This window comes from Giraffa tippelskirchi, chromosome 6 (genome assembly GCF_054371585.1).
Source record: "Giraffa tippelskirchi isolate mGirTip1 chromosome 6, T2T-mGirTip1v1.2.pri, whole genome shotgun sequence".
NCBI lineage: Eukaryota > Metazoa > Chordata > Mammalia > Artiodactyla > Giraffidae > Giraffa > Giraffa tippelskirchi.
In genome coordinates, this window is record NC_137280.1 from 9,993,193 (window position 1) to 10,017,280 (window position 24,088).

A 24,088-nucleotide genomic window follows, 5' to 3' on the forward strand; every position below is an offset into this window, starting at 1 on the left:
GATTCTCTTTTAAAGTGGACCTGGGAGATGGGACGCAGACCAACCTATTATCCAGAAAGCCCTTTTGACGTGGTTTCAGGACACATGTGGTTTAGATCTGGAGAAGACAGAAACTAGCTTTGAAATTTAGAATGTAGTTTTCTGGGCTATAGAAACATATCTTTTAATAAGCCAATGAGGTTACCTCTTTTGTAACTACATTTTAAATTTGTTCAGTGAATTACAATACACATGGCTTTTGAACCTGTGTTTTGACATAAAATGCGTGTAACCAAGTGGTCTAATTCCCTAATGCTCATTTCCTAGCTACTGGCCTTCCAAGGCCTTGGCCTGTCTCTAGGGTCCACAGCTGGATTGCCTTCTACCTGAAAGGAATACAAGTTCAAAGAATCAGGTCTTTTTTTATTTTGAAATATAGTTGATTTACAATGTTGTGCCAACCCTTGCTGTACAGCAAAGTGACTCAGTTATACACATATATACAAAAAAAAATATTCTTTTCCATTATGGTTTATCCCAGAAGATTAGATATAGTCCCCTGTGGTATACAGTAGGACCTTGTTGTTGATCCATTCTAAGTGTAATATTTTGCATCTACAAACCCCAAATTGCCATATTTTAGATTCCACATAAAAATGATATCATATGGTATTTGTCTTTCTCTTTCTGAATTACTGTACTTACTATGATAATCTCTGGTTGCATCCATGTTGCTGTAAATGCATTGTTTTCATCTCTTTACGGCTGAGTAGTATTCCATGGTGGCTTCCCAGGCGATGTAGTGGTAAAGAATCCTCCTGCCAAAGCAGGAGACACAAGAGACATGGGTTCAATCCCTGGGTTAGGAAGATCCCCTGGAGAAGGAAATGGCAACCCACTCCAGTACTCTTGCCTGGAACATTTCATGGACAAAGGAACCTGGCAGGCTACAGTGCCTGGGGTCACAAAGAGTCAGACACGACTGAGCACACACAGCACCCCATGGTGCATATTAATATGTACCACGTCTTCTTTATTCATTCATCTGCTGATGAATACTTAAGTTTTTCCATGTTTGGGCTACTGAGAGCAGTGCCACTGTGGAGCACAGTGGGAGGCTGCGATTGTGTCCCTAGCAGCAGCATCGTCCTAATGGTCGCAGCAAGTTAGTCATCAGCATCTCAAGCTAGAGTTTCAGAAATGCTTTTGTAGAGCATCATAAGATATGGTTAATTAGATATACAGCAAAGTAATTGGGAAACGTTAACTCTCTTTTAGGGCTTCCCTAGTGGCTCAGTCAGTAAAGAATCCACCTGCAATGCAGGAGACCTGGGTGTGATCCATGGGTTGGGAAGATCCCCTGGAGGAGGACATGGCAATCCTTTCCAGTATTCTTGCCTGGGGAATCCTCATGGAAAGAGAAGCCTGGCGGGCTACAGTCCTTGGCGTCGCAAAGAGTTAGATACGACTGAGCAACTAAAGTGTACACACACAGCGCTCTTTTAAGAATGAGGCTTAATAATAAATAAGGAATAATAAATAAATAAATAAATTATTTATTATAAATTTAATAATAAGTACCAAATAAATAAATAACGAATAATAAAACCTAAATTGATCTATGGAAGAGATCAGTTATCTGCTAGAAGTAGTGTTTTACAGTCAGTTCTCAGTTATCCACATTTAGGAAAAATAGCACAGATAAACATAACAGGTAATTTTTAAATAATTAGTATTTGTTTTAAGAACACTTTATTTATTTGTCCCAAGTTACCTTCCTAATAGTGTTTTACTTTTATTAACTTTTAAATGAGGATGCAGCTCCCTAGCAAGCAGCAATTGAGTATAGAAATGACCTGTAGTCATACGAAGTAAGAGTAGGAAGTCAAATGGAGATTAAAATTTTACAATGAATTCCATTGTTTAAATTCAAATAATTGAGAATGAGCTCTAAACTTCCTGAACATGACTTCTTCAGCAACTGCTCTCTGACCTTTCAGGCCCTGTGTGGGCCTCTCAATTCTCTATATTTCTTCATAACTTTCCACACCACATATAATTTGCTCAGTCTCTATTTTCCACACTCAAGCATGAACTTCAAGAGGCAGAATAGAGTCTGTCTTGTTCTATATTTTATCCCCAATATCTTGAAAGTCCACTGATACACAGTATATGTTCAACAAATGTTTGTTCGTTGAGTGAATAAAATCTGCATCATTCCTCTAAATTGCCTGTGAAAAATGAGAAATAATTATTTAACAACACACAGAATAAATAATCAGATCCCCAAGAGAAAGTCTGATCCAGAATGGAAGCTCCATGGACCCCAGTGGTCTTGTTCACTTCTGTGCACCAGCTTGGGGCAAAGTGCTGATAGATTGTAGGTTCTCAGAAAAGAGAATCAAGTTAGTAGGCCTACCATCCCCAGGCCCCAAAATTATCGGTGCTTTCCCCCTTTTTAAGAGGCTATCTCAACTGTATCTCGTTGCAGCATCAATCAGCCAACAGTCACAGAAACTGTTTGAAATAATGAACAAGAAGAACCAAGAAAAGGTTGCAAGACTGCATGTATCTTTCCCACCAAGTTGCAGAGACACAAAAGGGAGATGTGATAGCCTGAGTTTTAGAGAGGGCCGGTAGGTCTGAGAGTTAGAGAAGCTTTGCCCAACTAACAGCAAAACCTGCAGCTCCTGATGTTTATTTCAATGATAAAATCATTAGCTCTTTCTCCCCCTTCCCCTTCTCCATCTAGAGTTAGCCAAATCTCTACTCATCTGGTACTTCTTCCATCTTCCTTAGGCACATCCGGACTTTAGAATCTGTGCACCAGTCTCTCAAAGTATTCAGAGTATTATTTTGTTAGTTTCAATTTTCTGTTACCCACCCTACTTTTTCCCTCATGTGCACTGTTCAGAATGGTAATTTTGCCATTAGAATAAGGATGATCAGTAATACACCCATATTTCTGCTCTGGGATTCAGAGATGGAAGAAACAGTGGGAGACTGGAAAACAAGTCAATACAGGCCCCATAACACAACTTTACACAACAGAATGTTTGCACAAGAAAATTGCATCTGTCCCCACAACCCCGGGGACCACCTAGTGCAGTGTCCTCATTTTACAGATCAGGGAAACTGAGGGCTGGCGGGCAAAATGACCACACAATTTCAGAACTCAAGTGCGACCCCAGGAGTCATCTGGATAACAAGGGAAACCTTTTCTCTTTGTGGCAACGCTCTCACTCAACAGATGGCTCCTTCCCCTCAGTATGGAATGAACGAAAGTCTGCCCAGTATTGAAAAAGCAAAATACAAAAGGATGGAAGCTTCTTCCTCTAGCAACCATCCAATATATCATAACTTTTATAGCCAAACTTGTAGAAGTAGAATTTGGCACTTAATTACTGGTTTTGTTTTCTCCCCTCAACCCCTATTCAGAATGCCCACCTCCTCTCTTAACTCTTCTCCACCTTCTAAGGGCTTCACTCTCTTAGGTTCCAGCACTTAATTTATTCCTTCTCCTTCAGGATATCTGAGTTCACTTTTCCTCTTGGGAGAGGGGATGCCAAAAGCCTAAGAAATGATCCGAAAAATCTCTCAATTAAGTAAAATAACATTTATTGCTTTTAACCTAAAGGACTCTTGTTTCAACAGAAGTGCAATTTCACATCTGTGCAGATGGAGCCCAGCTGACAGTGGGCTAAGTGCATTGTGGAGTTGTGATAAAATCATCTTCTTCTTGATGTTTAAATAGTTCTATTTTCCTAACATATGCAGCCAAGAAAGGTAAGTCAAAGCCTGGTGCCATAGTGATAAGCTGGCACGTGGGTCTTGGGTTCTCATACCCTAAATAAACAATAATTGACTTTTTCAATTCAATTTTCTAACCTTTGCAAAACAGACATGATGTCCATCAAAATAAATCCTGACCCCTTATTCATGTCATCCAAATCATGTAACATCTCTGCTCTATCAATTGCCATGAGGTTGGCAAGGAGAGGACAATTCAGCTCTTGACTGGAAAGGTCTGGACTTTGCTGTTGGTATTACCACAATCACCAGCATCCTTAGAGACATGGAAGATCAATGTCTCAGCCTGGAAACAGAGCCTGCAGAGGGATAATTGACTTGAAAAGTGGAGCCCCTGGGCGGTGAACAGTTAATGGGAGGGGAGTGTGACGCGGCAGGTTGGGAAGCCTCGGGGTGTCCCTGCGCTGACCACCACTTCACCAGATGCCACAAAGCCACACCGCTGGCGGCTCAGCAGGTGCAGTCACTCAGCCACCCGGGATGTCTCCAGACAGCCTGTGCAAAAACGCTGCTCAAAGCTGTCTCTTCAAGAGGAAAGAGAGTCAGTTTATCTGCTCAGCCCTTTCCCATCTTCCGTCTCTCAGCATCACCATACACGGAGTTCCATCCCCAGGTTCCAAGTCACGTCACCCAGCTCCCTCGATGGCTGGTGGGGAAGCCAGCCCAGCGCGTCAGTGACCAGCTGCAGCCATGCCTGAACTTGGCCAAGGAGCCGGGGGCCCCAGGGAGGCAGGTGGCCAGCCTCAGGTGGCAAGAGTGCCCGGGCCCACAGGGGACCACGCAGTCTCAGCGGCAAGCATGTGAGGCTTAGAGAATCTGAGGCGATATGTAAGATTATACTGTACAGCAGGAGCTGGGATTAAAATTATATCCAAAGCACAGAAATATATCCTCCTTTTCGTCAACTTTTGCCAAATATCTCTTTGTGTTGAGAGCCGGGACTATGACCCTAATAACAGAAGGATATTAGACATCCTATGGTCTCCAGGCAGATCATATGTCATGTATCTGGATGTGACTTTTCACGTACATTCTAATCCCTCGCCAAAGACCTTGTGATCTGCTGTGAAGGCCACCCAGTGAGCTCCTAAACACCAAATCCAGTGAGTACCTTTCCATGTTTAATTACTTGGATCTCTTTACGATATTCCTCTCAGCTGAAAACTTTTTCAATGTGAAACTTTTTCCTCCCTTGGATTCCAAACCTGCTTCCTATCTGATTCTCCTCTTCCTTTTCAGTCTCCGTTGGTGGGTACTGTTCCTCTGCTGACCCTGTGAACGCTGGTCTTCCTCGGGTCTCCATTCTCAGCCTGAGGCCCTCTTCAGTCTACGGGCTCTTCCTGGGGAACCTCATTGGCATCATTGCCTAAAATAGCTCCTCTGTGGTAGGGATTCCCAAGGCCCCAGACTTGTGAGTGAGACACGATCCTGACCTTTAGGAAAAAGAACAAACATCAATTAATAGGACAGAGTGTAGAAGATGCTGCCCTGAAAGGTGCTAGGATAACATTTGCACCTGGAGCATACTCAGCCTGAAGAATTTGCGTCAGTGGATTTGAAAGAATAAGAACCACCCAGAGGGATGGGCTGGGGAGGGAGGTAGGAAGGGGTTCGGGATGGGGGACACATGTACACCCATGGCTGATTCGTGTGAATGTACAGCAAAAGCCACCACAATATTGTAAAGTTATTAGCCTCCAATTAAAATAAATAAATTAATTTTCAAAAAAAAAAAAAGATGAAAAAAAGGGAGAAAATTGCAGGAAAAAACAAATCCCTCAAAAAGCATAGACCTGAGAGAACGTGGAATCAGAGAAGAAGTAATGAATTTGAAAGAAGAACATAAGCAATCTACTGAGACATGACTGGAAAGGCAGAAGGAGGAAGGTCACGAAAGACCCTACATGCCAGTCCATAGTGTCTGGACATCATTCTAAGAGCAGGACCAAGGCAGCGTCACCTTTTCGTTGTATACATATGACTTTGTAAAGACTGTGGTTTGGGGGAGGCATCATGACGGACAGAGACCAGTTAGGAGGCTGTTGCCACAATCCAAGCAAGACATTCTAAACTACTAAGATTTTGGCAACAATGATCTTTGGTTTTCCCATCTGCAGTAACTTGCACGAGGTAACTTCTGAGCTAGTTCCAAAACTTTCTGTCTATCTAATTATGGATAATGATTTACTTTCTTAATCCTCAAATGTTTACTTGATTTCTGAGTATTCCAGGCAATTCCTTCAGGGTTCTCCAGCAACTCTGGGAGTTTTAAAATCATTTTGTGACTGTCCAAATCACAATTTTCTCTAGAAACCCCTTCTTTTTGTTGTTGTTGTTGTTGTTTTAAACCATTAGATGATGTTTATTGAACAGATACAAGAGAAAAAGTCCTCTGTCAGCTATACAAGACAAGCAAGACACAAGTCCCTTGGAAGTTACAGTTCAGTGGGAGAAAGGAAGAGCATCAACTGTGAAACAGGACAGATGAGAGAAGGGGCTCCAGCAGTGTGACTTGACTGGAGAGGAGGAAGTCTGTAACTATGAGAGGTTTGGGTTAGGCAGGGCCTTGAAATGCGCAGGATCTCAGCTAGGCAGGGATCAAGGGAACATGTCCCTGACAAAGTCCCAGGAGCATGGCATCACTGCTAATCGGCTAGGCTTGGTCAAGTGGAAGGGTGCAGCGAGACCTAGTTAAAGAAAGAAAAATGGCGGATGGATCAGGAAGATGGGAAGATCCAGGCTGAGGCCACGGCAGCTGAGTTGTTTGAGTGGACATCCTCTGAGGCAACTCTGGTCCACATGGCGGCGTCCCACAAAGCCATTTGCAGTGTGCTGACTCAGCAAGTTATTCCCACAGCAGTTTGTATTGAAGCAAATTGAATCTATGTTCACTTTGCCTTCTTCTCCTTAACCCAAAGAAGACGAGTTTCCTCACAAGTAGCAGCTGTCTGAGAAGTTACCTTGGAGTAACCCTAGACATTCCCAGTCTCCTCATGGCACCTGAATATGAGCTGGCCTGAGTGAGCCTGTAGGGTTGTCTAGTTGTATATTTCTTTTCACTGAAAGACACCTCCACTACTTTAGACTTTAGAGGACTGGACTGCTATTTTATGAAGCACATGCATGCTGCATGCTAAGTCGCTTCAGTTGTGTCCGACTCTTTGTGACTCCATGGACTATGGCCCGCCAGGCTCCTCTGTCTATGGGGTTCCCCAGGCAAGAACACTGGAGTGGGTTGCCATTTACTCCTCCAGGGGATCTTCCCACCTCATGAATCGAAGCTGTGTCTCTTACATCTACCTGCATTGGCAGGTCGGTTCTTCACCATTCGTGCCAGCTGGGAAGCCCCTTATGAAGCCCCTATGAAGTCAAAGTTTTCTAGTAAAACATCAATGCTTAAACCCAATAATTTAAAGCCAAGGGGCCAAAAGCCAAAACATACTAGTCAAGAGACAAGTTAATTTGTTGAACTAATATCCTAAATTCAATTGACTGAGGAGATCTAGAAATAAGATCAAGAAGATTTATCCCCTTTAAGGGAAATTTGAGGAACCATGCCTCAAAGGTAGGGCAAAAGAGAGAGGGAGAGGGGACAGAAACTAGAGACCAAGAAGTCTCAATCTCTGACTTCAATAAGGGCTAAAACAATATGCCCCTAACTGTTCCAGACCCCCCCAAAAAAATCTGTGTAAAATTAAATGATGTTGTGGGACTTCCCTGGTGGTTCAGCGGCTAAGACTTCATGATCCCAATGCAGGGGGCCCAAGTTCCATTCCTGGTTGAGGAATTATATCCCACAAGCCACAACTAAGAGTTTGCATGCTGCACTTAAAGATTCTGCATGTTGCAACTAAAACCTGGCACAGCCAAATAAATAAATAAAATGTTTCTAAGTGTTAAAAAATTAAATGATGCTATGCAAGTCACTTTTGTGTTTCCTTATTCAGCAACGTGTGTCATTGGAAGTGGGTGTTTGCTATGACCAGTGTATTGTCTTGGCAAAACTCTGTTAGCCTTTGCCCTGATTCATTTTGTACTCCAAGGCCAAACTTGCTTGTTACTCCAGATATCTCTTGAATTCCTACTTTTGCATTCCAGTCCCCTATGATGAAGAAGACATCTTTTTTTTGGTGTTAGTTCTAGAAGGTCTTGTCCATCTTCATAGAACCAGTCAACTTCAACTTCCTCAACACTAGTGGTTGTGGCATAGACTTGGATTGTTTTGATATTTAATGGTTTGCCTTGGAAAAGAGATTTCCAGAGTTTGCCGAGATCATTTTGTCGTTTCTGAGATTGACCCAAGTACTCCATTTCGGACTCTTTTGTTGACTATGAGGACTACTCCATTTCTTCTGAGGGATTCTTGCCCACACTAGTAGATACAATGGTTATCTGAATTAAATTCACCCATTCCCATTCATTTTAGTTCACTGATTCCTAAAATGTCAATGTTCACTCTTGCCATCTCCTGTTTGACCACTTCCAATTTACCTGTATTCATGGACCTAACACTCCAGGTTCCTATAAATTGTTCTTTATAGCATCGGACTTTACCTTCATCACCAGACACATCTGATGCAAAGAGCCAACTCTTTCGAAAAGACCCTGATGCTGGGAAAGATTGAAGGCAGGAGGAGAGGAGGACGACAGAGAATGAGATGGTTGGATGGCAACACCAATTCAATGGACATGAATTTGAGCAAACTCTGGGAGATAGTGAAAGACAGGGAAGCCTGCGTGCTGCAGTCCATGGATTTGCAGAGTCGGACACGACTGAGTGACTGAACAACAATTCAGCAACTTTGGAAAAACATAGAAATATTCTATCTCCTAGTTTGGTAATATAATCCACCTACTTCATCAAATGTTAAGGTTGTGAAAAAAAGTCACCTTATTCTCTCAGTGTTAATTTATATCTATCCTATATGTCTGTTTTCTTTGTTTCTTTGTGCATTTATTTTTCAGTTTATTTTCCATAATTGTGATTTCTTGTCAGAAAAGAGCCCTTACTATTTTCAGCTTATTCCTAGCTTCCTGTTTATCCCTTCCTCTTCCTATGTCTCACCTGCCCTCCTCTTCCAAAGACCGAAAAGGTGGACAGGAGGCAAGTAAAAAGGAAACAAGGAGCTGTATTGTGGTAAGAAAGCTGATAGAAATGATTTCTATCTTTCCTCAGGTCTAGAATTTAGAACTACTTGCTCTATCTTTTCTGTCACCTCCCCGTGTGTTTATGACCTCACCTGGGTGCTGAGTGAGCCATGGAGGATGGGCAAGTTAGACAATCTTCTACATGGTGCCTTTGTCTTTTTTAGTATTCAAGAACCACAGGAGGTATTTCTGTGTTAGTTTCCTGTGGCCACTGTAGATAAACTATACCACAAACCTGGTGCTTAAAACAATAAAAAAAAAACCAAACTATTTTCTCACACTCCTGTAGGCCAAAAGTCCAAACTGAAGGTCTCCACCAAGCCACACTCCCTCAGGAGGCTCCAGGGGAAGAATCCTTCCTTACCGCTTCCAGTTTCAGGTGGCCACTGGCATTTTTTGACTTCCTGTGGCCACACCATTCCAATATCTTCTGTGTCTTCACAACGCCTTATTCTCTGTGTTCTTTCTTCTGTTTCAAACCTCCTTCTGCCTTTCTCTCATAAGAACATCGTAAGGATTTAGGATCCACTCACATAATCCAAGATAACCTCTTTATCTCAAGGTCCTTGACTTACATTTACAATGACACTTTTTCCAAATAAGGTAACATCTGTCAATCTCAGGAACTGGGATGTAAGCATATCTTTTTGAAGGCCACCATTCAAAGAACTTTTGAAGACCACCATTCAAACCACTTTAAGGCCCACAGAAATAAAAGTAACTATCATGATGGCTACCAGAACTCTTCTCAAAGGATCAACCACTCTCCCAACCAATGCATACAGAAGTCATCCCAACTCTGAGTCAAAGCACTAAACTATGTTTCTATTAATAAGAAAAGTAAATGGCAGTCTGCTTCTATTTGCGAATTTAGACAAAGTCTGTGAAACAGCTGAAGAGTATTTCTTTCAGCAGATGCTAAGACTTTTGAACACTAGGATTCAGGTACTTTATTTACAGGCCTCTTGTAAACTATTTTAATATGTATAAGCTATTATAGGTATGAAGTCTTTTGGAAAGAAATATGCTCAAAATGGTAACATTTTACCTCAGAAATGACATACAACCCTTTGCCTTCATGTACATTCCATTTCAAAAGAAGGTAGATATTATCCTGTCTTGTATCAAATGCCCTTAAGACTTTTTTTTTTGGAAACTGTAATATAAAACATCTTTTTCTCTGGCTCTAATCCAATTTCTTTGAGTGATGTGTAAACCTTAAAATTGTTTGTAGCTCTGTGTCGGTATCCATTACTTTTGAAATGACCCCTACGTGTCACATTCTATATAACATTTTCCTGTCTCCTCTCGGAATTGCAGAAGATCTTTCGTAGACACACTAATTGCTTGTGACATCCACAGCCCTTTTGAAAATTGGCATTTTCTTGGTGAATCAGTAAATACTCTGTTATTTGGAGGAGACATTGTTGCAAAACACTTCCCCTGAATCTTGTTTTCTACTTAAACATCATAATCACACCAGGCTGAGTTATAGTTTCACTGTTGCCCTTGCATATTCTATTCAGCATAGATTTGGTGTCACAGTGGCTTCAGAAACAACTCAGTCAAAATGCAAGTAACAATTTCTTTTGTGGGTATATTAATCTCACAGAAACTAAGTATTGCATTTTAGACTGTAAAACTTGCAAAAGAGCTCTCAAATCTATATTTTTTAATGCTTTATATTACATTCTTTCAAAACACACCTTACTTCATTGACCTTTAAGCACATTAACCACTTTAAGTAATTTCTTGAAATCCATATTTTTGTGTGCATAAAGTCTCTAATTCAGCATTTAGTGAGGAAGATAGATTGGAGTTGGTGCTAAAATGTCAGCCAGTCATTCTCTTCTGACAGTAGATGTGCTGAACGATGAGAAAGAGCATTAAGCTTGTCTTAAAAGAAGATGCATCCTGGCTGAGAGCACTGGTACATCCAAGGTAAATGTTCAAAAATAGGCACATTTTAACACACCAATAGCTGATTGACAAAGATTCCCAAATATAAATCCTAGGTTGCAGTCTGTCACCAGTCCCATGAAGTTACTCAGCGCTGTCTTCCACCACCCTGGCTACAGTCTCTGCCTTTTCCTTCCTGGCCATGAGATAAATACCCTCTTTCCCCCAACCTCCTCCACCCACTTACGTTTCTTGCCTTTCACCCCTCACAGCAGGGTGAATTTGAAACAGGTCTTCTTTTTCCTTAATGGAAATATAGTTAACATGTAACATCGTGTGAGTTTAAAGTGTGCAACATCGTTAATCTGATACATTTCTGCATTGCAATATGATTACCCTTATAGCATTAGCAAACATCTCCACCCATCAAATAACGATCACTTCTATTTTGTGGTAGGAGTAATTCACATCTAGTCCCGTCCTGAGTTTGATGTTTATAATATGCTGTGTGGTCTACTGGTTGTCAGGACTTCTTTCTGAAGTGTCCACATACACGCCTCTCTTCAGAAAATTTTCCTACTCTTTTCTTTCTTCTTACTTTGTTCCATTTATGTGTCAAATAAAATGACTATGGTCATGACTGTGAAGCACAAGTGTAGCATTCATGACATCGCTAAATCAAGGGAAAAGAAAGCCATATATTTAGACATGAAATATGGTGTAATAAGGGACCAGCACCTCAACCACTGAGCACTTTGAAAAACCCACAAAGATTTCTCTCTAACTGAAGGTCATATGATCTGGTTTGACCGATTTCTCTAGTGCTAGTGGTGGTTTAGTCGCTAAGTCGTGTCCAACTCTTGCGACCCCATGGACTGTGGCCTGCCAGGCTCCTTTGTTCAGGGATTCTCCAGGCAAGAATACCGGAGTGGGTTGCTTCTCCAGGGGCTCTTCCTGACCCAGGGATCGAACCCGAGTCTCCTGCATTACAGGCAGATTCTTTACCAACTGAGCTACAAGGGAAGCCCTTGTAGTGCTGATGCTCATTAAATTCAAAACTTTTTCTTACCTATTCTTAAGTTTTCAGTTTTGTGTTTTAGCACTATAGCTGATGGCTTTCTCTCTCTCTTTTTTTTTTTAATTGCAAATATATAGTGACTACTGATAAGGCTTTGCAAGCTTTGAAATTATTTCCATCATATTTGGGATCTTTTTCCTATCAATAGACTCAACTAAGATGCAAAAAGTCTACCTAGATTTTGACCCATGGTAGCTCAATGACTATGCGGGTCAGTGTTTTCCCCACAGACGAACCCCATCTATTTGATGCTGTATCTAAGCCCAAGAGTTGCTCATTTGGGGGTCTAGATTTCCTGCTCTCCAAGTGGAAAGAGTTACTAATCTCAAAGTTTCAGAATTCCCTAAACCCTTTCCAATTTATTTTCTCTTTTTGTCACCATACAGGCAACAAAATGCTCTAAGTCTATGTAAAAGGTAATACTTCATCAGAAATCTTGGGATTTATGGGAGGAAGGAGGTATAGTTAAGAACGTGAAATTTCCCATTTTATAGCACATGTCTCTGTTCAGCATTTTCCTTACTCACTCTCCGCTTCTTTGCTTTCCTTCCTGCTAAGCCGTGAGCACCATGAGAGCAGGGGTCGTGTGTCTCTTATTTTCCTGGATGTCCTCAGCACCTAGAACGGGCATGAAGAGGACATTCAAGAAACAATTGTTGAACAAATAGAATATTTAATTAATCCGTTAATGATTTTGATGAGTTAGGTTCTGGTTGGCTTTGCATTTGCTTATTCATCATTTTAAAAAGAAAAAAACTGAGTATGTGTATGGTAGACTTAGAAATCAGAGCTGAAAGAGATTTTAGCAATTATGGTAATGTATTATTTTCATAGCCAAGGAAACTAGCTTCCAATAGGCTAGATAATATGATGCCCAAGGTCCATCAGAACTGGATAATGGCCAAGTTGCTGCTCTAACCCTTAAGTCACTGATGTCTCATAGAATTAGGCTTCCTTGGGGAATACAGCTTATCTTTCCCATTTAAGGATCTATTGGGGAGATCCTTGGTATGATCTTCATGGCTCATCATAACATATGCTATTTCTATTTATAAAACAAAACAAAAAATGAAATAAAGGATTGCGTGACAGAAGCAGAATATTATCTATATTGTTTTCATTTTGCCAACAAGCTTTTATGACCGAGCATAGAAGCTTATGGGAAAAACCCGAGCTGGGTTTACCGGCCTTGACTGGGTCTAGGTCTCAGACATATCTGAACGTGGGGGAGAACCTAGAGCCCACACGTATGTACAGTGTATGCCAGTAGACAACGTATTTTCATGGTCAATATCTCACTTCATTTTTCACAACCACCCTGTACGGTATCAAGGAAGATATGCTAAGTTTACAAATGAGGAACCTGAAGGTGAAAGTAAACTGTTCAAAATCCCACAGGTAGCGGATGATGAAAGCCAAAACTAAGTCCTCCTCCCTGGTGACAGTTCAGTGAGCTGCTTTCACCACTCAAGGCATGTACTTCCTCGGTCCCAACTTGTCTTTTATTTTTCTTGAATCAGTGGGATATAAACCTACCTTCTATTGATACCTACATATCCCGCCTGTCCCCAGATCAGCATCCGAGCTCTTGATTAAGAGAGGTTTACATGTTAGTTCTTCATTTTTTATCTGAAAAAATAATAATAATTTGCTCTCCTTAGTGCTCTTCCAAGGGAAAGCATTTTTCTTTTTATGGGTCTTCAAATGGCTAACTGACAAATATCATAAACCATAGAAGAATACATAGCCTCAATAGTCTGTGGTTTCAAGGTATCCATTGCTAAATATACACAGTGCTTTCTCTCCCCCCTCTTCCTTCTGCTACCCACAGTAGGACTACAGCACTCTCCTCTTCCACCTGAAAATTTCACCACACTGCAAACCGTGGATTAGATCAAGGCAAAGATAATAGAAGCTGCTTGTGAGGCCAAAGTGGAAGATCAGAGGGAGTGATACTGTGAGGAAAAAACCTGTGTGGATGATGACGGGGATGAGGTGAAGTACGGTGGCTGGATCATGGAGGGCGACTCTGCCAGTAAAGTCATATATCTGCAAGTAGGGGAGCTATAGGAGACGGGAAAATAGGAACCAAGCTGCTGAGGCCAGAAGGAAGGTCAAATAAACAGTGAGATTACCCCTTGTGGCTTCCGATCATCTCAGCAGTGAAATTTCAAGTGGGTGCTTCAATTGCCCAAGAAAACAACTAGAGAAAATTGACGAGAAGGCCCAGTGTGCCTTCAGGGTCCTTTCTAGCTACCCAGGGAACAGATAGCTCATCTCCTCATATGGTTATGACCATGGCTGGCTGCAGCTGCTTGCAGGGCCTGAGGGGCCTGGAGCACACAGCACAAATAGAGGCTCCATAACCATGTGGCCAGCCTCGATTTCCCCACTGTCCTCCATGGACCTGGTTGCATCTTCATGTCTAAGCTCCACTCACCCACCACGTGCAGTCTCCCTCTACAAACAGCCACCCACCATCTACCCCTTAGATTTACAGATACGCACACCCAGAGCTTCACAGTCCGCTCCTGTGAGGTGACCCTAAAAGCCGGCTCATGGATTTAAGCAGGAATTTGGGGGTTCTGCTTCCCAGAGCGTGGTCTAGAACAGGAGTCAGCCTTGAGTGGGCACCTCCCCACAGCCATCTCCCTGAAAAAAACAAATTCTGGCCAAGATTTGGAGCAAGAGAAACACTCCTCTGTTGCTTGTGGGAACACAAAGTGGTACAGCCACGTTGGAACATAGTTTTTCAGCCTCTGATAAAAGTAATCATACTCTTAACATGCAACCCAGCAATCGTGCTCCTTGGTATTTACCCAAAGGAGTGACAAACTCCTGTCCCCAGGAAGAGCAGCCAGCAGATGGTCATGACCCTGTGGGGCCAAGGCAGGACACTGGCTGCTTGGGTCTAAGGGTAACATTAAAGCTTGGAGCCACAGACACTAAGAAACAGGTAGGAACTTTTACAGGTCCAGAGGACAAAGTCATCTTCACAAAACCAGTCCTTATGGCTGCAGGATTTCTGACTCCACCCAGCTTCCTACTGATGCAATGAGAAGAAAACATCATAGAAACTGCAGGATGTAAGTAACCTGTGAACAAGCAGATATCCTTTGGACTTAGACATGGAATAAGGCATGAATACTCCCAAAACTAAAATCGGGTTTTAGACCATCATAGTCTGAACTAAATAATCTTCCCTGCTTTATTATCTTGGGCTTCTACCTTATATTAAAGAGAAACAGTCAACTTTGCATTATAGAACAATTATATGAACAATAAGTGCTCTCCTTGGCTTTCCCCTAGAGGTAAAGGCATAAAGGCGTAACTAAAAAGCCTATTTAATTTGTTTGTTGGTGGGGGGAGTAGGGGTTAATTAATCTAGTTTGGCGAATGCTAGATAATATCTGTGTTCCATTGCTTGTACATGATGCTGCCCAATTAATTCCTCCCAAAGACTTTTATACAAGGTTATTCATCCTAAAACTTCTGGCTTGAAACTTTTCAAGGTCTTCGGGGTGACCATTAGAGAATATGCTTAAGAAACTATCACCTTCTTTTCTTCTTTCATCCTAGTAGGAAACTGTGCTCTTCTCAAAGGTTAACGAGGTTGCAGAACCTCAGGGAGTGCGACCAAGACACCCATTTCAATTGCTCTCACGTGCTTCTCTTGTTTAATTCTTGCAAGCACAGTCTGGAGCCTGCGCTTCGAGCTGCCTGCTGCTCAGCCCACCAGGGCTTCCTTCAGAAGCTGGCTGGACCCAGAAACAGCCAGACGCCCTTAGAATCTTTAAACGCTTTTCTGACAGAAGGTTTGGCCATTTCTTCTCCCAGTGCTCATTTTAAAGTTAAGCACGTGAACACACATTTTTTGAATCCTGAAGAAGACTTTTAATTGATTCCCTGAATATTTTAAGGTCTATTAATTTCATTGATGTTGCAAACACTGCAATTCATTCCAGCCGCTGTTCTAATCACATTCATTAACAGGCTTATTTTTACCTGCCAGCTAATATTTTACATTGCATCAATAAATCTTCAGCTTTCTAGCCAAATTGTGTACAAAATAAAATGAATCACACAGCCTCCTGATTGTTCCACAGGGGTTGAGTTAGCCAGCATCCTTCCTTCTAAGGGGGGCTAATCAGGCACTAAGATAAAGAAGATAGACTAAAGAACGCATATGCTATTCATTTGTGACATTACAAATGTAACACTGGATTATTTCAAAGACAGGTTTTTCTTGTATAGTCTATTCATTTAATTCATAGTTTACATTATGTAAAGTGTAAAAGGAACATAACAGGTCACTCAGATGTAGGTGAAAGATCATATAGTCGGTTAAAATAACTCATATACCAATATCCTTTTATGGGACACAATTTTTTTCAATAATGATGTTTAATCTGTATATATACATCTATGGTAGCTTTCTCCATCCTTGTGGATTGGCAATAGGCACTTCTGAAAAAAATTAAAAAAAAAAAAATGGCCCATAATTTAAGTGTGTAGCATGTGTCAGTAAAACAGAGAACAAAAATGATCCACATGGTAAACCAATCGAGCCTCTTGGGATTGTTCGCTAATGCTCTGTGCACTAAACGAAAAGGAAGTTGAAAAACTCATTCACAGAGTTCAGAGCTAGATCTCTCCAGATGATTGGTAACTATTCAGTCATTCAGTGACAACTCAGAGGAACACAGAATTAGAATTAAGAGACCACATGGATGTGACTCAGATTTTTTTACATATAAGTTGTGACCTTGGGTAAATTAATTAACCTGTATGAAATGTACATTCTTCTTATACACTGAGTATGAAATAAAATCTTAGACATAAGGAACTTAATACAGTGCCTAGCATATAATAAACCCTCTAAAACTATAAGCTTAAAGATTGCATTTTGCACTCAAATACAATTGCTTTTCTTACCTTGGGTTTTATATTATAATAATAAGCCAAAATTCCGTTAAGCCCTAGTGAAATCACTTGACTCCCGCCTGTTGCCTGTTTATAAACACCCTCACTACCTCTCTGATAGTGGGGTATCTCACTTCTACTCCTTCCCATTCGTTTAACCCCAGCCACCCCAGCCTCCTCGCTGACCTTGGAAGACATCAACTACAGCTCTACCCCGGAGGCTTTCTATTTGCAGCTCTCCATGTCTGCAAATACTCTTCTACGCATGTCTTCATGGCTTATCCCCTCAATCCCTGTAGATCTTTGCTCAAACTGCAACTGTCTGGAGTGCTCTTCCCTGATCACCTCATTTAAAATTTCAACCATGCTTTTCAACTTTCCATGTTTTCCTTTCCTGCTTTGTTTTTCTCTGAAATATTTATCTGATGTCTGATGGTTTTAGTTATTTATACATTTTAGTTATTGATTTGTATGTTGACTCGCCAATATGAATATAAGTTCTGTAGAGATAAGGGTTTTTCTGGTTTTGAAAGTAAAATAAGAAGAAAATAATAAAGATGAAACACAGAAAGTCAAAGGAGCAGTGTATGGAATTGAGATACAACACAAAAAAAACAGCACAAAATTTGAGAAAAACAGCACAAAAGCGGAGTTAAAGTATTTCATGACCATTATAATGTCATGAAAATGAATAAAAGAATCAAGCAAAAATAGTCTTTGATAATTTAAAGATGCACCTTGTATTCCGCAGGATAACTGCTGAAAGAACAGTAATTGTAGAGCTACCAACCTAATGTCGATTGGAGGGAGGAGGGCAAAGGTAGGACATTAAGAAAAATCTACCAAAAACAAGGGAAGAAAGAAGGAAAATAAGAACATAAAAAAGGTTAGATTAATTGAAAATGAATATAAAATAGGAGAATTTAAACCCCAAATATCAGTAATTATATGCTTCTATTAAAAGACAAAAGTGGTCATACTGAACTTGTAAAATTTACTACTTACTGACTATAAGTAATACATCTCAAAATAAAAACCACAAGTTGGAAATAAAAGGATGGAAAAGATACAACCTGCAATCTTTTCAACTTTTTTAACTGTTTAACTTTATGACAGTTGTATCACTTATACAATAGCATATCATTTCAATGCACCCATTGTACTTTTTTAAAATTCCTTTTCCAGTTTCCAGTGTGTGGTGTGTTGGTATCTATGACACAGAATGGGAGGAAAAACTGGAACTGCAGTGAACGCACTTTTTTTTTCATTTCCACTGACCTGTAAACAGAACTGCTGGTACACCGAACCAAGGCCATGCATTAACTAGCAGTGAGAAATCTAAGGAGGTTACGTAGGATGAATGTTTGTTACTCCCAAAAGGACCTGGGGAGGAAGAATGGAGTATTGGCATCAAGACACATGTGGACAGGCTACCACGAGCTGTCTGAAAGCTGACATTCATCCACAACATTAAAAAGCATCAAAATAAGAAAGGCTGTAAATGAAAGGGAAAACACAGAAAATACTGCTTTCATAAACATCTGTTTCTCGCAGCACAGGCCCTGCAGGCAGAATCAAAGGCATCACTCCCAACTCCGCTTGCAAGAAAGATGCTCAGATCATAGTGGTGGATATGCTCGAACAGCAATTCAGGTACAGAAGGTGTACTGTGCTTTCAGATATCGATCTTTAAAATCCAGGACTGACCGGTAGAGTTGACTGAAGGTATATTAGATATTTCCCCGCAAAGTTACTATTTCCATTCTCCCCACCTTCTCCCTCCCTTTATGAGACCACATCCTTTTTCCTGTGCAATAATATCATTACTACCAATTTGAAACAAGTTAGTATAGGAGAGAGACATCCACAAAGGAGACAGAGAGACACACACACAGAGACAGGCGCTTGCTAAGCACTACTCTTTTTATCCATGGGCTGTCCTTGTTACTCTGTCACTGCTTCCGTTTGACCAGTTAGCTGCCAGGGTGTCCGCAGGTTTGGCCTCCTCTGGGGGCGTTGCAGGGCCCTGGGCCCCGGGCATGAAACTGGGCCTTCTGTGCCTGCCGGGGTCTCCTAGGAGGATGGGGCAGCCTCGGTGCTGCTGGGTTTTGAGTCTGAAGCTGGTGGGGGCCTGGGTGGGGGCCGCGGGCTCTGCCGCCTGGGTATCCAAAGTTTTGGGGGCCTTGCCCCCCGCACCCAGGCCCCAAGGTGGCCGCTGGCTCCTCCGCAGCCTCCGTCTGCTTTGGCTCTGCCGTCAGGCCATCTTCCTTGGCCGCCTCTGCGCCTCTGTGTCTTTCTCGCCTTCCTTGTCTTCAGGCTTGTTGGCAGCGTCCTGGGGTTCCTTCTCCGGCTTCCCCTGGGGTCTCGGCAGTGCCTAGATCTCTTTTTCCCCTCGGGGTTCCCTCTTCTGTCCCCGCAAGATGTCAACTTACCTCCCATCTTGCACTTCGGGTCCGGGTGCCTGTGCCACTCCGGGGTGGGAGGGACCCAGCTTGCCGGTGTTGACCCGCTGGGTATCTGGCCGCCTGAGGGGGCTCTCTCCCCAGCCCACCGATGGAGCCCCGAGAGAGTAGCAAGTTGGGGTACAGCAGACTCAACCATCGCCACCATCACTACGGCTGCACACAACCTGCCTTCTTAATGATTGATTAATACAAAAAAAGGCTGATTAAGCTATACTATTATCAAAATAGATAAAGCACATAACTAGAGGCAAAGAGGGAAACCTTGTAAGAAAATGTCAGTCATCTTAATCCATTCCCAGTTTGTGTTTACCTGATGTCACAATCTCAAGATACAGAAATAAACAGAACTACAAGGAGAAATGGAAAAGCCAATAAGTGCAATGAGAAACAGAATTACAATTTTCCCAGCAAATGATAGTAGAGAAAAAAATCAGGACATATTTGGAAGATCTGAACAACATGATTAATAGACTTGTAACCGATCAACTTGTAGAAAACAGAACCCAACAACTGCAGAATACCCATGCTTTTCAGGCACACAATACTCTGCCTTGTTAAAAATTGATCATGCTGAGTCATCAAAGAAACTCAACAAATTTCAAAGGATTGCAATGACCAGAATACATTCTAATAGCTACAATTTTGTTAAACTTAAAAATCACTAACAGCAACAAAAAGCCCTAGAAAAATCTCCATATTTATATGTGAATTAACAAGCATACTTATTATTTGATTAACTTATGATCATCAAAGACTGCAGCTAGGCCCATTCTCAGAGGGAAATGTAGGATATTCATTACAAAAAAAGAAAAGATGAAATCAAAAAGCTAAATATCTGTCTTATGAAGTTAGTAATAGAAAGGTAAAGTAAACCTAAATAAAAGAAACCAGAACGATAAGAATAGAAATTGATATAATAGAAAACATATATGCAATAGAATGCTCATTGGAAGGACTGATGCTGAAGCTGAAGCTCCTACACTTTGACCACTTGATGCGAACAGCTGACTTGTTGGAAAAGACCTTGATGCTGGGAAAGATTGAAAGCAGAAGGGGAAGAAGGTGACAGAGGATGAGATGGTTGGATGGCATCACTAATGCTATAGACATGAACTTGGGGAAACTCTGGGAGATGGTGAGGGACAGAGAAGCCTGGCATGCTGCAGTCCTTGGGGTTGCAGAGTCGGACATGTCTTGGTGACTGAACAAACAAACATGCAATAAAAGGACTGATAAGACCAAAAGTTGTTACATTATAAGAATCCATATATTTGATAAACCTCTCCATGATGCAGATTAAAAAAAAAAAGAATGAAAGAGAGCAAGAAAACACAAATAATAGATTTAGGTTAGAAATAGGAAACATTACAAGACATTAACAAAATGACAAGATGATGTTGTGAAAAAGATCTTAAGAAGATATTGTTGAAACTATAACAAACTGCTTACCAGTCCTTTTCACAGTTGTACTGGTAATTCTTGTTAATGCATTAAGTCAAGAAAATTAAGTGAAAAGCATTTTGACTGAGAAGAAAGACCAAAAAAAACTGTCTTTGTTCACAAATGACATGATTGTTTATGTAAAAAAAATCTCAAAGAACTAAAAAAAAAAAATCTTCAGCAACAAATAAGCCATTATAGCAAGACTACAGGATACAAGGTTAATATACAAAAGTCAAATTGCTTTTCCATAAACCAACAGTGACCAAGTGGAATTTGAAGTTAAAAACGCAATATCCTTTATATCAGCATCCCCCAAAATGGAATACTTAGGTATAAATCTAACAAAATATATTCAAGATTTATAGGAAAACTACAAAACTCTGATGAAATAAAGAGCTAAAGTAAATGGAGAGCTATTTCATGTTATTGATAGGGGTGATTCATAGTGTCAAAACGTTAGTTCTTCACAACTTGATCTACAGATTCAGTGCAATCTCATTCAAAATCCCAGAAAGTCATTTTATGGTTATTGACAAACTGATTCCAAAGTTTATAAAAAGAGGCAAAAGACCCTGAATAAACAACACAGTATTGAAGAACAACATTGGAAGACTGATGCTGCCCAACTTCAAAACATTATAAAGCTATAATAATGAAGAGTGAGGTATTGACAAAATAATACACAAATAGATCAATGGAACTGAATAGAGAGCCCAGAAATAGACCCCCATAAATGTAGTTAACAACTGATTTTTGACAAAGGGCAAAAAGATAATACAATGGAGCAAGGATGATCTTGTTCAAGAAATAAATGGTGCGCAACAACCAGAGATTCACACACACACACACACACACACACACACACACACAAGAATCTAGACACAAATCTCTCTTTCCAAAACTTAACTCAAAATATATCAGAGGTCAAAATGTAAAATGTAAATTATGAAACTCCTAGAAAATAACAGAGGAGAAAACTTAGCTGACCTTGGCTCCAGTAACCCCAAATGCATGGCCCATGAAAGAAATAGTTGAAAAGCTGGGCTTGATTAAAATTAAAAACTTCTCTGCAAAAGACAATTCGAGAGATTGGAAGACAAGCCAAAGACTGGGAGAAAATTCTTGCAAAAAATAGAACTGATAAAGGATGTTAACCAAATACCTTGTCAACTAAAATATACAAAGAATTCATAAAACTCAACAATAAGAAAACAAGCAAGTTAAAAAAATGGGCCAAAGATCTTAACAAACACCTCATCAAAGAAGACCATATGGATGGCAAATAAATATACAACAAGATGTTCCATATCACGTGTCACCAGGGAAATACACATTAAAACAAAAATTAGATACTACTATGGGACTTACCTGGTGGCTCAGAAAGTAAAGAATATGCCTGCGATATAGGAGACCCAAGTTCAGTCCCTGGGCTGGGAAGATCCCCTGGGAAAGGGAATGGCTACCCACTCCAGTAGTCTTGCCTGGAGAATTCTATGAACAGAAGAGACTGTTGGGCTACAGTCCACGGGGTCACAAAGAGTTGGACACAGTTGAGCGACTAACACACACACATACACAAATCTTTTAGAATGGTCCAAGTCTGGAATGCTACCAATATGAAATGCTGGCAAGGATCTGGGGCAAGAGGACACTCTCTTGTTGTTTATGGGAATGCAAAGTGGTACAGCCACTTTGGAAGATAGTTTGGCAGTTTCTTACAAAAGTAAACCTACTCTCACCACACAATCCAGCAATGATGCTCCTCGCTATTTATCCAAAGAAGTGGAAAATATATGTCCACACAAAAAACCTACACATGGATGTTTATAGCAGCTTTATTCATAATTGCCAAAATCTGGAAGCAACCAAGATGTCCTTCAATAGGTGAATGGATAAACTGTGGTACATCCAGACAGTGGAATATTATTCAGTGCTGAAAAGAAATGAGCTGTCAAGCCATGAAAAGAAGTTGGGAAACCTTAAATGCATTTTACTTAATGAAAGAGACAAACCTGAAAAGACTACATACTGTATGATTCCAACTATAGGACATTCTGGAAAAGGTAAAACTATAGAGACTGTAAAAAGATCAGTGGTTGCCAGAGGGCAAGGGTTGGGGAGGAATGAGTAGGACGAGCACAGAGTATTTTTAGGTCCGTAAAAATAACCTCTACGATACTACAACAGAGGATATATATCATTATACCTTTTTGAAAATCTATGCAGAATATACCAAAAGTGAACCTTAAGGTAAACTATAGACTTGGATGACTATGATGCATCAGTGTAGGTTCATCCTTGATAATAAATGTACCATTCTGGTGAGTGAAAGTGGAAAAGACTATGCGTGTGTGCAGGCAGAGGTATACCAAAAATCTCTACACTTTCCTCTAAATTTTGTTATGAAATTCAAACTGCTCTAAAAATAAATCTTTAAATATATATAGTGAAATACACAAATCCTTAAATAAAACTCTAACAAATAGGAAAATAAAAATAGTTCTCTAATTATTAAATTTGTTAAATCGGTAAATAAAAATCTTCCTACCAATAAAACTCTGATCCAGGTTTTATTGGTGAAGAAATAACTACAAATCTACACAAGCCCGTTTGGGAATATAAAAACAGTTCATTTTTATGAGACCAGCATAATCATGATGCCAAAACCTGACAAAACCATTACAAGAAAGGAAAATCATGGACCAATCTCACTCATGAGCATAGGATTCCAGTAATATAGAGAGACAGCAAGACTCAATATTACAAAAATATTGGTTCTCCATCAAATTTTCTATAGAGTCAAAGAAATCCTATTTAAAACCCCAACACTCATTTCTGAGGAAACTGACAAGCCTTTTCTAAAATTATATGGGAAATGCAAGTGGCTAAGATAATGCAAGCTGTCTTGAAGAAAAACAAGTTGCGCCACTAGATAGCAGGACTTATTATTATAAAACTACTATCTTAAGAAGCACAATATTGGTGACAGTTTTACAAAGGTCAATGGAATAAAGAGGAAAGTCTAGAAATAGATCCACAAATATATGGTCACTTGATTTATGACAACATAACTATGCAGCCAGAGGGAAAAGACTCGTCTTCTCAGTAAACAGCGATGAGCCAGTTGGATATCTTCATGGGAGAAAGGGAACTTGACTCCTACCTCCTGCCAAGTAAAAGACCAATTCCCGGAAGATAAAGGCAAACAATAACACTTTAGAATATAAGAGAAAAATCTTCACTACATTGAACTAAGAATATATTTTTTTAAGCAATACACATGCCACACAAAAAAAAAACAGCAACAACAAAGGAAAATCACCCTAAAGGGACACTCTTTGGA

The 24,088-nt window shown here is 40.5% G+C and overlaps 1 long non-coding RNA gene across 1 annotated transcript in view; it reads right to left on the reverse strand.

Annotated features, from left to right (window-relative positions):
- Positions 1–388: 388 nt before the first annotated feature.
- LOC145509025 (uncharacterized) overlaps positions 389–24,088 on the reverse strand; it is a 236,036-nt gene continuing 212,336 nt past the window's right edge. The window contains exons 8-10 of the long non-coding RNA XR_014055795.1: positions 13,451–13,543; positions 12,438–12,532; positions 389–797 (exon numbers count right to left, since the gene is read on the reverse strand). This is a non-coding gene — a long non-coding RNA (uncharacterized LOC145509025). The remainder of the gene's footprint in view (positions 798–12,437; positions 12,533–13,450; positions 13,544–24,088) is intronic.